Below are 20,957 nucleotides of genomic sequence, written 5' to 3'. Positions count from 1 at the left end.
ATAATTCTTTACCTCGGGACCATTCCGGAACTCCTCGTGACATCCGGGATCTCATCCGGGACTCTGAACAACATTCGGTTTACCGCATACTAATATCTCTATAACCCTAGCGTCACCGAACCTTAAGTGTGTAGACCCTCTGGGTTCGGGAGACATGCAGACATGACCGAGATGACTCTCTGGTCAATAACCAACAACGGGATCTGGATACCCATGTTGGCTCCCACATGTTCCACGATGATCTCATCGGATGAACCACGATGTCAAGGACTTAATCAATCCCGTATACAATTCCCTTTGTCTAGCGGTACGATACTTGCCCGCGATTCGATCGTCGGTATCCCGATACCTTGTTCAATCTCGTTACCGACAAGTCTCTTTACTCGTTTCGTAACACATCATCTCGTGATCAACTCCTTGATCACATTGTGCACATTATGATGATGTCCTACCGAGTGGGCCCAGAGATACCTCTCCGTTTACACGGAGTGACAAATTCTAGTCTCGATTCGTGCCAACCCAACAGACACTTTCGGAGATACCTGTAGTGTACCTTTATAGCCACCCAGTTACGTTGTGACGTTTGGCACACCCAAAGCACTCCTACGGTATCCGGGAGTTGCACAATCTCATGGTCTAAGGAAATGATACTTGACATTAGAAAAGCTTTAGCATACGAACTACATGATCTTGTGCTAGGCTTAGGATTGGGTCTTGTCCATCACATCATTCTCCTAATGATGTGATCCCGTTATCAACGACATCCAATGTCCATGGTCAGGAAATTGTAACCATCTATTGATCAACGAGCTAGTCAACTAGAGGCTTACTAGGGACATGGTGTTGTCTATGTATCCACACATGTATCTGAGTTTCCAATCAATACAATTCTAGCATGGATAATAAATGATTATCATGAACAAGGAAATATAATAATAACTAATTTATTATTGCCTCTAGGGCATATTTCCAACAGCCCACCCCCCCGGGCGCGTGGGCCTACCCCGTGGATGACTCGGGCACCTTCTTGACGTGAGACCTACGCCAAAAATTCCTATAAATACAGAAACCTCCAAAAAATAACCTAGATCGGGAGTTCCGCCGCTAGAAGCCTCCGTAGCCACCGAAAACCAATCTAGACCCGTTCCGGCACCCTGCTGGAGGGGGGAATCCCTCTCCGGTGGCCATCTTCATCATCCCGACGCTCTCCATGACGAGGAGGGAGTAGTTCACCCTCGGGGCTGAGGGTATGTACCAGTAGCTATGTGTTTGATCTCTCTCTCTCTCTCTCTCTCTCTCGTGTTCTTGATTCGGCACGATCTTGATGTATCGCGAGCTTTTCTATTATAGTTGGATCTTATGATGATTCTTCCCCTCTACTCTCTTGTAATGGATTGAGTTTTCCCTTTGAAGTTATCTTATCGGATTGAGTTTTTAAGGATTTGAGAACACTTGATGTATGTCTTGCACGTGCTTATCCGTGGTGACAATGGGATATCATATGATCCACTTGATGTATGTTTTGGTGATCAACTTGCGAGTTCCATGACACCATGAACTTATGCATAGGGGCTAGCACACGTTTTCGTCTTGACTCTCCGGTAGAAACTTTGGGGCACTCTTTGAAGTTCTTTGTGTTGGTTGAATATTTGAATCTGAGATTGTGTGATGCATATTGTATAATCATACCCACAGATACTTGAGGTGACATTGGAGTATCTAGGTGACATTAGGGTTTTGGTTGATTTGTGTCTTAAGGTTTTATTCTAGTACGAACTCTAGGATAGATTGAACGGAAAGAATAGCTTTGTGTTATTTTACTATGGACTCTTGAATAGATCGATCAGAAAGGATAACTTTGAGGTGGTTCCGTACCCTACCATAATCTCTTCGTTTGTTCTCAGCTATTAGTGACTTTGGAGTGACTCTTTGTTGCATGTTGAGGGATAGTTATATGATCCAATTATGTTATTATTGTTGAGAGAACTTGCACTAGTGAAAGTATGAACCCTGGGCCTTGTTTCGAAGCATTGCAATACCGTTTTCACTCACTTTTATAATTAGTTATACCGAACCTTGCTGTTTTTATATTTTCAGATTACAAAAGCCTATATCTACCATCCATATTGCACTTGTATCACCATCTCTTCACTGAACTAGTGCATCTATACAATTTACCATTGTATTGGGTGTGTTGGGGACACAAGAGACTCTTTGTTATTTGGTTGTAGCGTTGCTTGAGAGAGACCATCTTCATCCTATGCCTCACACGGATTGATAAACCTTAGGTCATCCACTTGAGGGAAATTTGCTACTGTTGGAAATATGCCCTAGAGGCAATAATAAAAGTATTATTATTATATTTCCTTGTTCATGATAATTGTCTTTTATTCATGCTATAACTGTATTATCCAGAAATCGTAATACACGTGTGAATACATAGACCACAATATGTCCCTAGTGAGCCTCTAGTTGACTAGCTCGTTGTGATCAACAGATAGTCATGGTTTCCTGGCTATGGACATTGGATGTCGTTGATAACGGGATCACATCATTAGGAGAATGATGTGATGGACAAGACCCAATCCTAAGACTAGCACAAAAGATCGTGTAGTTCATTTGCTAGAGCTTTGCCAATGTCAAGTATCTCTTCCTTCGACCATGAGAGCGTGTAACTCCTGGATACCGTAGGAGTGCTTTGGGTGTATCAAACGTCACAACGTAACTGGGTGACTATAAAGGTGCACTACAGGTATCTCCGAAAGTATCTATTGTTTTATGCGGATCGAGACTGTGATTTGTCACTCCGTGTAAACAGAGAGGTATCTCTGGGCCCACTCGGTAGGACATCATCATATGCGCAATGTGACCAAGGAGTTGATCACGGGATGATGTGTTACGGAACGAGTAAAGTGACTTGCCGGTAACGAGATTGAACAAGGTATTGGATACCGACGATCGAATCTCGGGCAAGTAACATACCGATAGACAAAGGGAATTGAATACGGGATTGATTAAGTCCTTGACATCGTGGTTCATCCGATGAGATCATCGTGGAACATGTGGGAGCCATCATGGGTATCCAGATCCCGCTGTTGGTTATTGACCGGAGAACGTCTCGGTCATGTCTACATGTCTCCCGAACCCGTAGGGTCTACACACTTAAGGTTCGATGACGCTAGGGTTATAAAGGAAGTTTGTATGTGGTTACCGAATGTTGTTCGGAGTCCCGGATGAGATCCCGGACGTCACGAGGAGTTCCGGAATGGTCCGGAGGTAAAGATTTATATTTGGGAAGTCCTATTTTGGCCACCGGAAAATGTTCGGGATTTTTCGGTATTGTACCGGGAAGGTTCTAGAAGGTTCCGGAGTGGGGCCCACCTACATGGGGGGACACACATGGACGTGGGTAGTGGGGGCAAGGCCCCACACCCCTGGTCAAGGCGCACCAAGATCCTCCTTAGAAGGAATAAGATCATATCCCGAAGGGATAAGATCAAGATCCCTAAAAAGGGGGGATAACAGTCGGTGGGGAAGGAAATAATGAGATTTCTTTCCTCCCACCTTGGCCAACGCCCCAATGGACTTGTAGGGCAAGAAACCAGCCCCTCCACCCCTATATATAGTGGGGAGGCGCATGGGAGCTATAGACGAACTTCTGGTGCAGCCCTCCCCCTCTCACAAGTACTCCTCCTCTCCCGCGGTGCTTGGCGAAGCCCTGCAGGATTGCCACGCTCCTCCACCACCACCACGCCGTTGTGCTGCTGCTGGATGGAGTCTTCCTCAACCTCTCCCTCTCTCCTTGCTGGATCAAGGATTGGGAGACGTCACCGGGCTGTATGTGTGTTGAACGCGGAGGTGCCGTGCGTTCGGCACTTGATCATCGGTGATTTGAATCACGACGAGTACGACTCCATCAACCCCGTTCACTTGAACGCTTCCGCTTAGCGATCTACAAGGGTATGTAGATGCACTCTCTTTCTACTCGTTGCTGGTCTCTCCATAGATAGATCTTGGTGACACGTAGGAAAATTTTGAATTTCTGCTACGTTCCCCAACAGTGGTATCAGAGCTAGGTCTATTGCGTAGATTCTTTGCACGAGTAGAACACAAAGTAGTTGTGGGCGTTGATGTTGTTCAATATGCTTACCATTACTAGTCCAATCTTGTTTCGACGGTATTGTGGGATGAAGCGGCCCGGACCGACCTTACACGTACTCTTACGTGAGACAGGTTCCACCGATTGACATGCACTTGGTGCATAAGGTGGCTAGCGGGTGCCAGTCTCTCCCACTTTAGTCGGAACGGATTCGATGAAAAGGGTCCTTATGAAGGGTAAATATCAATTGGCATATCATGTTGTGGTCTTGCGCAGGTAAGAAACGTTCTTGCTAGAAACCCATAGCAGCCACGTAAAACATGCAACAACAATTAGAGGACGTCTAACTTGTTTTTGCAGGGTATGCTATGTGATGTGATATGGCCAAGAAGAATGTGATGAATGATATGTGATGTATGAGATTGATCATGTTCTTGTAATAGGATTCACGACTTGCATGTCGATGAGTATGACAACCGGCAGGAGCCATAGGAGTTGTCTTTATTTATTGTATGACCTGCGTGTCATTGAAGAACGCCATGTAAACTACTTTACTTTATTGCTAAACGCGTTAGTCATAGAAGTAGAAGTAGTCGTTGGCGTGACAACTTCATGAAGACACGATGATGGAGATCATGATGATGGAGATCATGGTGTCGTGCCGGTGACGATGATGATCATGGAGCCACGAAGATGAAGATCAAAAGGAGCAAAATGATATTGGCCATATCATGTCACTATTTGATTGCATGTGATGTTTATCATGTTTATGCATCTTGTTTGCTTAGGACGACGGTAGTAAATAAGATGATCCCTTACAAAATTTCAAGAAGTGTTCTCCCCTAACTGTGCACCGTTGCTACAGTTCGTCGCTTCTAAGCACCACGTGATGATCGGGTGTGATGGATTCTTACGTTCACATACAATGGGTGTAAGACAGTTTTACACAGCGAAAACACTTAGGGTTAACTTGACGAGCCTAGCATGTGCAGACATGGCCTCGGAACACGGAGACCAAAAGGTCGAGCATGAGTCGTATGGTAGATACGATCAACATGAAGATGTTCACCGATGATGACTAGTCCGTCTCACGTGATGATCGGACACGGCCTAGTTGACTCGGATCATGTGATCACTTAGATGACCAGAGGGATGTCTATCTAAGTGGGAGTTCATAAGATGAACTTAATTATCCTGAACATAGTCAAAAGACCTTTTGCAAATTATGTCGTAAGCTCGCGCTTTAGTTCCACTGTTTAGATATGTTCCTAGAGAAAATATAGTTGAAAGTTGATAGTAGCGATTATGCGATCAGTAGAAAGCTTATGTCCTTAATGCACCGCTCAGTGTGCTGAACCCCAACGTCGTTTGTCGATGTTGCGAACATCGGACATACACGTTTTGATAACTATGTGATAGTTCAATTAAATGGTTTAAGTAGAGGCACCAAAGACGTTTTCGAAACGTCGCGGAACATATGAGATGTTTCGAGGGCTGAAATTGGGATTTCAGGCTCGTGCCCACGTCAAGAGGTATAAGACCTCTGACGATTTTCTTAGCCTGCAAACTAAGGGAGAAGAGCTCAATCGTTGAGCTTGTGCTCAGATTGTCTGAGCACAACAATCACTTGAATCGAGTGGGAGTTGATCCTCCAGATGAGATAGTGATGTTTCCCCAAAGTCATTACCACCAAGCTGCTAGAGCTTCGTGATTAACTATAACATATCAGGGATAGATATGATGATCCTTGAAATATTCATGATGTTTGACACCGCGAAAGTAGAAATCAAGAAGGAGCATCAATTGTTGATGGTTGGTGAAACCACTAGTTTCAAGAAGGGCAAGGGAACAAAGGGATACTTCATGAAACGACAATTCAGCTGCTGCTCTAGTGAAGAAACCCAAGGTTGAACCCAAACCCAAGACTAAGTGCTTCTGTAATAAGGGGAACAACCACTGGAGCAGCATTACCCTAGATACTTGGTAGATGAGAAGGCTGGCAAGGTCGATAGAAGTATATTGGATATACATTATGTTAATGTGTACTTTACTAGTACTCCTAGTAGCACCAGGGTATTGGATACCGGTTCGGTTGCTAAGTGTTAGTAACTCGAAATAAAAGCTACGGAATAAACGGAGACTAGCTAAAGGTGAGCTGACGATATATGTTGGAAGTGTTTCCAAGGTTGATATGATCAAGCATCGCACGCTCCCTCTACCACCGAGATTGGTGTTTGCGTTGAGCATAGACATGATTGGATTATGTCTATCGCAATACGGTTATTCATTTAAGGAGAATAATGGTTACTCTATTTTTGAATAATACCTTCAATGGTCTTGCACCTAAAGGAATGGTTTATTGAATCTCGGTCGTAGTGATACACATTTTCATGCCAAAAGATATAAGATAGTAATGATAGTACCACTTACTTGTGGCACTGCCATGTAAGTCATAATGGTATAAAACGCATGAAGAAGCTCCATGTTGATGGATCTTTGGACTCACTCGTTTTTGAAAAGTTTGAGACATGCGAACCATGTCTATTGCTGTATATGCATGAAGAAACTCCATGCAAATGGATCGTTCGGACTCACTTGATTTTGAATCACTTGAGATATGCAAATCATACCACATGGGCAAGATGACTGAAAAGCCTCATTTTCAGTAAGATGGAACAAGATAGCAACTTGTTGGAAGTAACACATTTTGATGTGTGCAGTTGAATGAGTGCTGAGGCATGCAGTGAATATCATTATGTTCTTACTTCACAGATGATTCGAGTAAATGTTGAGTATATTTACTTGATGAAACACAAGTCTGAATTATTGAATGGTTCAAGTAATTTCAGAGTGAAGTAGCAGATCATTGTGACAAGAGGATAAAATGTCTATGATATGATCATAGAGATGAATATCTGAGTTACGAGTTTTGGCACACAATTAAGACATTGTGGAAATTGTTTCGCAATTAATACCGCCTGGAACACCATAATGTGATGGTGTGTCCGAACATCATAGTTGCACCCTATTGGATATGGTGCGTACCATGATGTCTCTTATCGAATTACCACTATCGTTCATGGGTTAGGCATTAGAGACAACCACATTCACTTTAAATAGGGCACCACGTAATTCCGATGAGATGACGCCGTATGAATTATGGTTTAGAGAAACCTAAGTTGTCGTTTCTTAAAAGTTTGGGGCTGCGACGCTTATATGAAAAAGTTTCAGGTTGATAAGCTCGAACCCAAAGCGGATAAAATGCATCTTCATAGGAAACCCAAAACAGTTGGGTATACCTCCTAATTCAGATCCGAAAGCAATATGGATTGTTTCTAGAATCGGGTCCTTTCTCGAGGAAAAGTTTCTCTCGAAAGAATTGAGTGGGAGGATGGTGGAGACTTGATGAGGTTATTGAACCGTCTCTTCAACTAGTGTGTGACAGGGCACAGGGAGTTGTTCCTGTGGCACCTACACCAATTGAAGTGGAAGCTTATGATATTGATCATGAAACTTCGGATCAAGTCACTCCCAAACCTCGTAGGATGACAAGGATGCGTACTACTTCAGAGTGGTACGTAATCCTGTCTTGAAGGTCATGTTGCTAGACAACAATGAACCTACGAGCTATGGAGAAGCGATGGTGGGCCCAGATTCCGATAAATGGCTTGAGGCCATAAAATCCGAGAGAGGATCCATGTATGAAAACAAAGTGTAGACTTTGGCAGAACGGCTCGATGGTCGTAAGGCTAATGAGTACAGATGGATTTCAAAAGGAAGATGGACAATGATGGTAAATGTCACCATTAAGAAAGCTCGACTTGTCGTTAAGATGTTTTCCGACAAGTTCAAGGAGTTGACTACGATGAGACTTTCTCACTCGTAGCGATGCTAAGAGTCTGTTGGAATTATATTAGCGATTACTGCATTATTTATGAAATCTTGCAGATAGGATGTCAAAACATTGTTTCCTCGACGATTTTAATGAGGAAAGGTTGTATGTGATACAACCGGAAGGTTTTGTCAATCCCGAAAGATGCTAATAAGTATGCAAAGCTCCAGCAATCCTTCTAAGGACTGGAGTGAGCATCTCGGAGTTGGAATGTATGCTTTGATGATGATCAAAAATTTTGGGTTTGTACAAAGTTTATGAGAAACTTGTATTTCCAAAGAAGTGAGTGGGAGCACTATAGAATTTATGATGAGTATATGTTGTTGACATATTGTTGATCAGAAATGACGTAGAATTTCTGGAAAGCATATAGGGTTATTTTGAAAGTGTTTTTCAATGGAAAGCCTGGATTAAGCTACTTGAACATTGAGCATCAAGATCTATAAGGATAGATCAAAATGCTTAATAATACTTTCAAATGAGCACATACCTTGACATGATCTTGAAGGTGTTCAAGATGGACCAGTCAAAGAAGGAGTTCTTGCCTGAGTTGTAAGGTACAAAGTTAAGACTTAAAGCTCGACCACGGCAGAATAGAGAGAAAGGACGAAGGTCGTCCCCTATGCTTCAGACGTAGGCTCTTCAGTATGCTATGCTGTGTACCGCACCTGAAGTGTGCCTTGCCATGAGTCAGTCAAGGGGTACAAGAGTGATCCAAGAATGGCTCACAGGACAGCGGTCAAAGTTATCCTTAGTAACTAGTGGACTAAGGAATTTTCTCGATTATGGAGGTGGTAAAAGAGTTCGTCGTAAAGGTTACGACGATGCAAGCTTGACACCTATCCGGATAGCTCTGAGTAGAGAGACCGGATACATATAATGGAGCAATAATTTAGAATAGCTCCAAGTAGAACAGTTGTTTGGAATAGCTCCAAATAGAGCGTGGTAGCTGCATCTAGGAGATGACATAGAGATTTGTAAAGCACACACGGATCTGAAAGGTTCAGACCCGTTGACTAAAACCTCTCTCACAAGCAACATGATCAAACATAAAACTCATTGAGTGTTAATCACATAGTGATGTGAACTAGACTACTGACTCTAGTAAACTCTTGGGTATTAGTCACATGGCGATGTGAACTAGATTATTGACTCTAGTGCAAGTGGGAGACTGTTGGAAATATGCCCTAGAGGCAATAATAAAAGTATTATTATTATATTTTCTTGTTCATGATAATTGTCTTTTATTCATGCTATAACTGTATTATCCGGAAATCGTAATACACGTGTGAATACATAGACCACAATATGTCCCTAGTGAGCCTCTAGTTGACTAGCTCGTTGTGATCAACAGATAGTCATGGTTTCCTGGCTATGGGCATTGGATGTCGTTGATAACGGGATCACATCATTAGGAGAATGATGTGATGGACAAGACCCAATCCTAAGACTAGCACAAAAGATCGTGTAGTTCATTTGCTAGAGCTTTGCCAATGTCAAGTATCTCTTCCTTCGACCATGAGAGCGTGTAACTCCTGGATACCGTAGGAGTGCTTTGGGTGTATCAAACGTCACAACGTAACTGGGTGACTATAAAGGTGCACTACAGGTATCTCCGAAAGTATCTATTGTTTTATGCGGATCGAGACTGGGATTTGTCACTCCCTGTAAACGGAGAGGTATCTCTGGGCCCACTCGGTAGGACATCATCATATGCGCAATGTGACCAAGGAGTTGATCACGGGATGATGTGTTACGGAACGAGTAAAGTGACTTGCCGGTAACGAGATTGAACAAGGTATTGGATACCGACGATCGAATCTCGGGCAAGTAACATACCGATAGACAAAGGGAATTGAATACGGGATTGATTAAGTCCTTGACATCGTGGTTCATCCGATGAGATCATCGTGGAACATGTGGGAGCCATCATGGGTATCCAGATCCCGCTGTTGGTTATTGACCGGAGAACGTCTCGGTCATGTCTACATGTCTCCCGAACCCGTAGGGTCTACACACTTAAGGTTCGATGACGCTAGGGTTATAAAGGAAGTTTGTATGTGGTTACCGAATGTTGTTCGGAGTCCCGGATGAGATCCCGGACGTCACGAGGAGTTCCGGAATGGTCCGGAGGTAAAGATTTATATTTGGGAAGTCCTATTTTGGCCACCGGAAAATGTTCGGGATTTTTCGGTATTGTACCGGGAAGGTTCTAGAAGGTTCCGGAGTGGGGCCCACCTACATGGGGGGACACACATGGACGTGGGTAGTGGGGGCAAGGCCCCACACCCCTGGTCAAGGCGCACCAAGATCCTCCTTAGAAGGAATAAGATCATATCCCGAAGGGATAAGATCAAGATCCCTAAAAAGGGGGGATAACAATCGGTGGGGAAGGAAATAATGAGATTTCTTTCCTCCCACCTTGGCCAACGCCCCAATGGACTTGGAGGGCAAGAAACCAGCCCCTCCACCCCTATATATAGTGGGGAGGCGCATGGGAGCTATAGACGAAGTTCTGGTGCAGCCCTCCCCCTCTCACAAGTACTCCTCCTCTCCCGCGGTGCTTGGCGAAGCCCTGCAGGATTGCCACGCTCCTCCACCACCACCACGCCGTTGTGCTGCTGCTGGATGGAGTCTTCCTCAACCTCTCCCTCTCTCCTTGCTGGATCAAGGCTTGGGAGACATCACCGGGCTGTATGTGTGTTGAACGTGGAGGTGCCGTGCGTTCGGCACTTGATCATCGGTGATTTGAATCACGACGAGTACGACTCCATCAACCCCGTTCACTTGAATGCTTCCGCTTAGCGATCTACAAGGGTATGTAGATGCACTCTCTTTCTACTCGTTGCTGGTCTCTCCATAGATAGATCTTGGTGACACGTAGGAAAATTTTGAATTTCTGCTACGTTCCCCAACAGCTACTGTCCTACAAACCTCTGCACATGGAGGCCCAACAACGTCTACAATAAGAAGATTGTGTAGTAGACATCAAGCTCTTTTCTGGCTCCGTTGCCTGGGAGGTTAGCGCTTGAAGGTATATCTTTAGATCTTGCAATCGAATCTTTTTGTTTCTTTTTTTATCACTAGTATAGTTTAAAAGAAAATCATAAAAAATGGAATTGAGGATACCTCATATGCTTCACCTTTTTAATGTCTTTCATGAAAATAAGGATTGTGATAATTGTGCCAAAGTGTTAGAAGAAGAATGCATTAGAATGTTTGGCATTAAATATTTGAATGATGAGCATGATTGCAATGTTGTTAGTATGAATTCCTTGAATATCCATGGTACTAATGATGATTGCACTAGTCATGATGAAAATGTCTCTTATAAGCATGTCAATTTTTGTGGAGTGCATAGAGTTTGCAAGTACACACCAAATAGGGAAGATACATTTTGCAAGAGGCATAAGTATTTAGAAACTAAATGGTTGCAAGAAAGGCTAGACGTTTGTGCTGAAAAATTAAATTTTCTTAGCCATCCTTGTGAACTTTGCAATGAACGTGGTCATTTAAATATCCAATGCAAATTGTTTCATGATCTAATCATGTCCAAAAATTGTGATGACTTGATTTCCCTTGCGCATCATAATGAACTTAGTTTGCTTCTGGGTTATGAAGAAATGAAACGTATAACTAAGGATATTCCAGAATTTGCCCTTGATAAAGTTCTTGATTTTGATCTAGAGGAAATTTATATGTATTGTGCGGTGAATTGCATTGAAAATCCGTATATTGCCAATTACATAAAGACAAGAAAACAAATAGAAGATGAAGAGAGTACTAATGAAAGGGAAGAGACTTCCCAATATCCTCCTATTATTTCTTATGATGAATCAGGTAACGAGGAAGAGCTTTCTATCCAACCAATCTCATTAATAAGGACTCCAAAAAGAGGTTTAAACCCACACATGATGCGAAGAAGCAAAAGAAAAGACGTAGAAGCAAAGGTAAAAAGGTATCCCTCCCAAATGATGTTGCTCCTATTACTCATTGCGATGATGATAATTGCTATACTATTGGTGCTATCCATACTATTAATGATGAGAGTGATTATGCTTATGATATGAAAGGGCCCAAGCTTGGGGATGCTATGTTTGATGAGAATGACATGTTTGAGAATTTATTTGCTGCAATTAATGTTTGTCCCAAGCTTGTGGATGCTATGTTTAATGAAGATGATATTTTTAGTCTCCCAAGTTTTGATGAGCAAATTTATTATGATGATAGCATGCGTCCTATTTATGATGGTTATATTGATGAAAGTGGGGTTGGAAGAGTGTCAACTTTAGGAAGTAATGATCCCACTATTTTGGAGGGTGTTGAATCTTATTGTGACAATTATGAAAGTGGATTTGGAGAGGTCATGACTTTATTTAGTAATGATTCCACTATCTTGGAAGAGGTTTCAATCGATTATGATGAGAACAAAGTTGCTACTTATGATAATTATTGTGATGATACTTATGATATAAAAATTAGTGATGATTATATTTATAAAACTTGTCATGATTACGATTACCCTCTTTCTGAACATTACTCTTTTAATGTGGAAACAATTTATAGTATTCGAGTTTCTTATGATACTCCCACTATTCCGAATGAGAAGAATTTTGCTTATGAGGAGAATAGTAAATTTTCTGTGCTTGTAGATCATGAAAAGAATGATTTATGTGATGGTTATATTGTTGAATTCATTCATGATGCTACTGAAAATTATTATGAGGGAGGAATATATGCTTTTAGGGATTGCAATAATATCAAGTTTCCTCTCTATGTGCATAACGTTTTAAAGTTATGCTTGTTTTGCCTTCCTATGCTAGTTGATTATTGTTCCCATAAGTTGTTTGTTCACAAAATCCCTATGCATAGGAAGTGGGTTAGACTTAAATGTGCTATTCATATTCTTCATGATGCTCTCTTTATGTTTCAATTCTTATCTTTTATGTGAGCATCATTGAAATCATCATGCCTAGCTAGGGGCGTTAAACGATAGCGCTTGTTGGGAGGCAACCCAACTTCATTTTTGTTCTTTGCTTTTTTATCATGTTTAGCAATAAATAATTCATCTAGCCTCTGTTTAGATGTGGTTTTATGTTTTAATTAGTGTTTGTGCCAAGTAGAACCTTTGGGAAGACTTGGGTGAAGTCTTTGCGATCTTGCTGTAAAAAATAGAAACTTTAGCGCTCACGAGTTTTGCTGCCATTTTTTACTGGAGAGTGCGATTAGGTTGATTATTTTTGCAGATGATTAATAGACAAATTCCTCACGTCCACCAATTTATTTAAGAATTTTTGGTGTTACATAAGTATACGTTTGCTACAGATTACTACACACTGTTCTGTTTTTGACAGATTCTGTTTTCATTGTGTTGTTTGCTTATTTTGATGAATCTATGAGTAGTATCGGAGGGTATGAACCATAGAGAAGTTGGAATACAGTAGATATTACACCAATATGAATTTAGAATGAGTTCACAACAGTACCTAAGTGGTGATTTATTTTCTTATACTAACGGAGCTTACAGGTTTTCTGTTAAGTTTTGTGTTGTGAAGTTTTCAAGTTTTGGGTAAAGATTCGATGGACTATGGAATAAGGAGTGGCAAGAGCCTAATATTGGGGATACCCGAGGCACCCCAAGGTAATATTCAAGTACAACCAAGAGCCTAAGCTTGGGGATGCCCCGGATGGCATCCCCTCTTTCGTCTTCGTTCATCGGTAACGTTACTTGGAGCTATATTTTTATTCACCACATGATATGTGTTTTGCTTGGAGCGTCATTTTATTTTATTTTGTTTTGATTGCTGTTTGAATAAAATACCAGGGTCTGAAATTCTTAAATGTTAGAGAGTCTTCACATAGTTGCATAATTATTCGACTACTCATTGAGCTTCACTTATATTTTTCGGAGTAGTTTGTCGTTTGCTCTAGTGCCTCACTTATATCTTCTTAGAGCATAGCGGTGGTTTTATTTTATAGAAATATATTAACTCTCGTGCTTCACTTATATTATTTTGAGAGTCTTTAGAACAGCATGGTAGTTTGCTTTGGTTATGAAACTAGTCCTAATATGATAGGCATCCAAGAGGGATATAATAAAAACTTTCATATAAAGTGCATTGAATACTATGAGAAGTTTGATACTTGATAATTGTTTTGAGATATGAAGATGGTAATATTAGAGTCGTGCTATTTGAGTAATTGTGAATTTGAGAAATACTTGTGTTGAGGTTTGCAAGTCCCGTAGCATGCACGTATGGTAACCGTTGTGTGACAAATTTGAAGCATGAGGTGTTTCCTTGATTGCCTTCCTTATGAGTGGCGATTGGGCACGAGCGATGGTCTTTTCCTACCAATCTACCCCCCTAGGAGCATGCACGTAGTGCTTGGTTTTTGATAACTTGTAGATTTTTGCAATAAGTATGTGAGTTCTTTATGACTAATGTTGAGTCCATGGATTATACGCACTCTCTGCCTTCCATCATTGCTAGCCTCTTCGGTATCATGCATTGCCCTTTCTCACCTCGAGAGTTGGTGCAAACTTCGACGGTGCATCCAAACCCCGTGATATGATACGCTCTGTCACACATAAACCTCCTTATATCTTCCTCAAAACAGCCACCATATCTACCTATTATGGCATTTCCATAGCCATTCCGAGATATATTGCCATGCAACTTTCCACTGTACCATTCATCATGACACACATCAACATTGTCATATTGCCTTGCATGATCATGTAGTTGACATCGTATTTGTGGCAAAGCCACCATGCATAATTTATCATACATGTCACTCTTGATTCACTGCCCATCCCGGTACACTGCCGGAGGCATTCATATAGAGTCATATTTTGTTCTAGAATCGAGTTGTAATCATTGAGTTGTAAATAAATAGAAGTGTGATGATCATCATTAATAGAAAATTGTCCCCAAAAAAGGAGAAAGGCCCAAAAAAGGAAAGGTCTAAAAGAAGGGGGCAATGCTACTATCCTTTTTCCACACTTGTGCTTCAAAGTAGCACCATGATCTTCATGATAGAGAGTCTCTTATATTGTCACTTTCATATACTAGTGGGAATTTTTCATTATAGAACTTGGCTTGTATATTCCAACAATGGGCTTCCTCAAATGCCCTAGGTCTTCGTGAGTAAGCAAGTTGATGCACACCCACTTAGTTTCTTTTGTTGAGCTTTCATACATTTATAGCTCTAGTGCATCGGTTGCATGGCACTCCCTACTCCTTGCATTGACATCAATTGATGAGCATCTCCCTAGCCCATTGATTAGCCGCGTCAATGTGAGACTTTCTCCTTTTTGTCTTCTCCACACAACCTCCATCATTATATTCTATTCCACCCATAGTGATATGTCCATGGCTCACGCTCATGTATTGCATGAAAGTTGAAAAAAGTTTGAGATTACTAAAGTATGAAACAATTGCTTGGTTTGTCATCGAAGTTGTGCATGATGAGAACATTTTTGTGTGACGAAAATGAAGCATAGCCAAACCATATGATTTTGTAGGGATAAGCTTTCTTTGGCCATTTTATTTTGAGAAGACATAATTGCTTAGTTAGTATGCTTGAAGTATTATTATTTTTATGTCAATATTAAACTTTTGTCTTGAATCTTATGGATCTGAATATTCTTGCCACAATAAAGAGAATTACATGGATAAATATGTTATGTAGCATTCCACATCAAAAATTCTGCTTCTATCATTTACCTACTCAAGGACGAGCAGGAATTAAGCTTGGGGATGCTTGATACGTCTCCAACGTATCTATAATTTTTGATTGTTCCATGCTATTATATTATCAACCTTGGATGTTTTATATGCATTTATATGCTATTTCATATGATTTTTGGGACTAACCTATTAACCTAGAGCCCAGTGCCAGTTTCTGTTTTTTCCTTGTTTTTGAGTTTTACAGAAAAGGAATACCAAACGGAGTCCAATTGACGTGCCAATTTTTGACGATTTTTTATGGACCAAAAGAAGACCCCGGAGTAAAAGAGTTGGGCCAGAAGAGTCCCGAGCCGTCCACGAGGGTGGGGGGCGCGCCCACCCCCCGGGCGCGTGGGCCTACCTCGTGGACGACTCGGGCACCTTCTTGACGTGAGACCTACGCCAAAAATTCCTATAAATACAGAAATCTCTAGAAAATAACGTAGATCGGGAGTTCCGCCGCCAGAAGCCTCCGTAGCCACTGAAAACCAATCTAGACCCGTTCCGGCACCCTGCCGGAGGGGGGAATCCCTCTCCGGTGGCCATCTTCATCATCCCAGCGCTATCCATGACGAGAAGGGAGTAGTTCACCCTCGGGGATGAGGGTATGTACCATTAGCTATATGTTTGATCTCTCTCTCTCTCGTGTTCTTGATTCAGCATGATCTTGATGAAGGAAATATGCCCTGGAGGCAATGATAAAGTTATTATTTATTTCCTTATTTCATGATAAATGTTTATTATTCATGCTAGAATTGTATTAACCGGAAACATAATACATGTGTGAATACATAGACAAACAGAGTGCCACTAGTATGCCTCTACTTGACTAGCTCGTTAATCAAAGATGGTTATGTTTCCTAACCATGGACAAAGAGTTGTTATTTGATTAACGGGATCACATCATTAGGAGAATGATGTGATTGACTTGACCCATTCCGTTAGCTTAGCACTTGATCGTTTAGTATGTTGCTATTGCTTTCTTCATGACTTATACATGTTCCTATGACTATGAGATTATGCAACTCCCGTTTACCGGAGGAACACTTTGTGTGCCACCAAACGTCACAACATAACTGGGTGATTATAAAGGTGCTCTACAGGTGTCTCCGAAGGTACTTGTTGGGTTGGCGTATTTCAAGATTAGGATTTGTCACTCCGGTTGTCGGAGAGGTATCTCTGGGCCCTCTCGGTAATGCACATCACTTAAGCCTTGCAAGCATTGCAACTAATGAGTTAGTTGCAGGATGATGTATTACGGAATGAGTAAAGAGACTTGCGGGTAACGAGATTGAACTAGGTATTGAGATACCGACGATCGAATCTCGGGCAAGTAACATACCGATGACAAAGGGAACAACGTATGTTGTTATGCGGTCTGACCGATAAAGATCTTCGTAGAATATGTAGGAGCCAATATGAGCATCCAGGTTCCACTATTGGTTATTGACCGGAGACGTGTCTCGGTCATGTCTACATCGTTCTTGAACCCGTAGGGTCCGCACGCTTAAGGTTTCGATGACAGTTATATTATGAGTTTATGAGTTTTGATGTACCGAAGGAGTTCGGAGTCCCGGATGAGATCGGGGACATGACGAGGAGTCTCGAAATGGTCGAGACGTAAAGATCGATATATTGGACGACTATATTCGGACATCGGAAAGGTTCCGAGTGATTCGGGTATTTATCGGAGTACCGAGAGTTACGGAAATTCGCCGGGGAGTATATGGGCCTTATTGGGCCATACGGGAATAGAGGAGAGAGGCCAAAAGGAAGGAGGCGCGCACCCCCCTTCTGGTCCGAATTGGACAAGGGGTGCAGCCCCCTTTTCCTTCTTCCTCTCCCCCTCTTTCCTTCTCTCCTACTCCAACAAGGAAAGGAGGAATCCTACTCCCGGTGGGAGTAGGACTCCCCCCTTGGCGCGCCCTCTTCCTAGGCCGGCCGCCTTCCCCCTTGCTCCTTTATATACGGGGGTATGGGGCACCTCATAGACACAACAATTGATCCTTGAGATCTCTTAGCCGTGTGCGGTGCCCCCCTCCACCATAATCCTCGATAATATTGTAGCGGTGCTTAGGCGAAGCCCTGCGGCGGTAGAACATCAAGATCGTCACCACGCCGTCGTGCTGACAGAACTCTTCCCCGACACTTTGCTGGATCGGAGTCTGGGGATCGTCATCGAGCTGAACGTGTGCTAGAACTCGGAGGAGCCATAGTTTCGGTGCTTGATCGGTCGGGCCGTGAAGACGTATGACTACATCAACCGCGTTGTTATAACGCTTCCGCTTTCAGTCTACGAGGGTACGTGGACAACACTCTCCCCTCTCGTTGCTATGCATCACCATGATCTTGCGTGTGCGTAGGAAATTTTTGAAATTACTACATTCCCCAACAGTTGCATCCGAGCCTAGGTTTTATGTGTTGATGTTATTTGCACGAGTAGAACACAAGTGAGTTGTGGGCGATATAAGTCATACTGCTTACCAGCATGTCATACTTTGGTTCAACGGTATTGTTGGATGAAGCGGCCCGGACCGACATTACGCGTACGCTTACGCGAGACTGGTTCTACCGACGTGCTTTGCACACAGGTGGCTGGCGGGTGTCAGTTTCTCCAACTTTAGTTGAACCGAGTGTGGCTACGCCCGGTCCTTGCGAAGGTTAAAACAGCACCAACTTGACAAACTATCATTGTGGTTTTTGATGCGTAGGTAAGAACGGTTCTTGCTAAGCCCGTAGCAGCCACGTAAAACTTGCAACAACAAAGTAGAGGACGTCTAACTTGTTTTTGTAGGGCATGTTGTGATGTGATATGGTCAAGACGTGATGAGATATAAGTTGTTGTATGAGATGATCATGTTTTGTTGAAGTTATCGGCAACCGGCAAAATCCTTATGGTTGTCTCTCTATTGCATAAGATGCAAGCGCCCAATAATTGCTTTACTTTATTGCTATGCGATAGCAATAGTTGCAAGAGCAATTGTTGCCGAGACGACCATGTGACGACACATTGATATAGATCAAGATGATGGAGATCATGGTGTCATGCTGGTGACGATAGAGATCATGACAGTAATTTGGAGATGGAAATCAAAGGCGCAAGATGATGATGGCCATATCATGTCACATATTTTGATTGCATATGATGTTTATCTTTTATACATCTTATTTTGCTTAGTTTGACGGTAGCATTTTAAGATGATCTCTCACTAATTATCAAGAAGTGTTCTCCCTGAGTATGCACCGTTGCGAAAGTTCTTCGTGCTGAGACATCACGTGATGATCGGGTGTGATAGGCTCTACATTCAAATACAACGGGTGCAAAACAGTTGCACGCGCGGAATACTCAGGTTAAACTTGACGAGCCTAGCATATACAGATATGGCCTCGGAACACGGAGACCGAAAGGTCAAACGTGAATCATATAGTAGATATGATCAACATAGTGATGTTCACCATTGAAAACTACTCCATCTCACGTGATGATCGTACATGGTTTAGTTGATTTGGATCACGTGATCACTTAGATGACTAGAGAGATGTCTGTCTAAGTGGGAGTTCTTAAGTAATATGATTAATTGAACTTAAATTTATCATGAACTTAGTCCTGGTAGTATTTTGCAAATTATGTTGTAGATCAATAGCTCGCGTTGTTGCTTCCCTGTGTTTATTTTGATATGTTCCTAGAGAAAATTGTGTTGAAAGATGTTAGTAGCAATGATGCGGATTGGATCCGTGATCTGAGGTTTGTCCTCATTGCTGCATAGAAGAATTATGTCCTTGATGCATCGCTAGGTGACAGACCTATTGCAGGAGCAGATGCATACATTATGAACGTTTGGCTAGCTCAATATGATGACTACTTGATAGTTTAGTGCACCATGCTTAACGGCTTAGAATCGGGACTTCAAAGACGTTTTGAACGTCATGGACCATATGAGATGTTCTAGGAGTTGAAGTTAATATTTCAAGCAAATACCCGAGTTGAGAGATATGAAGTCTCCAACAAGTTCTATAGCTAAAAGATGGAGGAGAATCGCTCAACTAGTGAGCATGTGCTCAGATTGTCTGGGTATTACAATCGCTTGAATCAAGTGGGAGTTAATCTTCCAGATAAGATAGTGATTGACAGAATTCTCTAGTCACCATCACCAAGTTAGTAAAACTTCGTGATGAACTATAGTATGCAAGGGATGACGAAAACGACTCCCGAGCTTTTCATGATGATGAAATCGACGAAGGTAGAAATCAAGAAAGAGCATCAAGTGTTGATGGTTGACAAGATCACTAGTTTCAAGAAAAAGGGCAAAGGGAAAAAGGGGAACTTCAAGAAGAACAACAAGCAAGTTGCTGCTCAAGTGAAGAAGCCCAAATCTGGTCCTAAGCCTGAGACTAAGTGCTTCTACTGCAAAGGGACTGGTCACTGGAAGCGGAACTACCCCAAGTGATTGGCGGATAAGAAGGATGGCAAAGTGAACATAAGTATATTTGATATACATGTTATTGATGTGTACTTTACTAGTGTTTATAGCAACCCCTCAGTATTTGATATTAGTTTAGTTGCTAAGATTAGTAACTCGAAACGGGAGTTGCAGAATAAACAGAGACTAGTTAAGAGTGAAGTGACGATGTGTGTTGGAAGTGGTTCCAAGATTGATATGATCAGCATCGCACACTCCCTATACTTTCGGGATTAGTGTTGAACCTAAATAAGTGTTATTTGGTGTTTGCGTTGAGCATGAATATGATTTGATCATGTTTATTGTAATACGGTTATTCATTTCAGTAAGAGAATAAATTGTTGTTCTGTTTACATGAATAAAACCTTATATGGTTCCACACCCAATTTGGATCTCGAACATAGTGATACACATATTCATAATATTGAAACCAAAAGATGCAAAGTTAATAATGATAGTGCAACTTATTTGTGGCACTACCGTTTAGGTCATATTGGTGTAAAGCGCATGAAGAAACTCCATGCTGATGGGATTTTGGAATCACTTGATTATGAATCACCTGGTGCTTGCGAACCATGCCTTATGGGCAATATGACTAAAGACTCCGTTCTCCGAAACAATGGAGCCAGCAACAGATTTGTTGGAAATCATACATACTGATGTATGTGGTCCGATGAATATTAAAGCTCACGACAAGTATCATTATTTTCTGACCTTCACAGATGATTTAAGCAGATATGAGTATATCTACTTGATGAAACATAAGTCTGAAAAAG

This window comes from Triticum aestivum, chromosome 6A (genome assembly GCF_018294505.1).
Source record: "Triticum aestivum cultivar Chinese Spring chromosome 6A, IWGSC CS RefSeq v2.1, whole genome shotgun sequence".
Lineage (NCBI taxonomy): Eukaryota > Viridiplantae > Streptophyta > Magnoliopsida > Poales > Poaceae > Triticum > Triticum aestivum.
The sequence above is the reverse complement of the archived record's forward strand: the minus strand, read 5'-3'. Positions refer to the sequence as shown.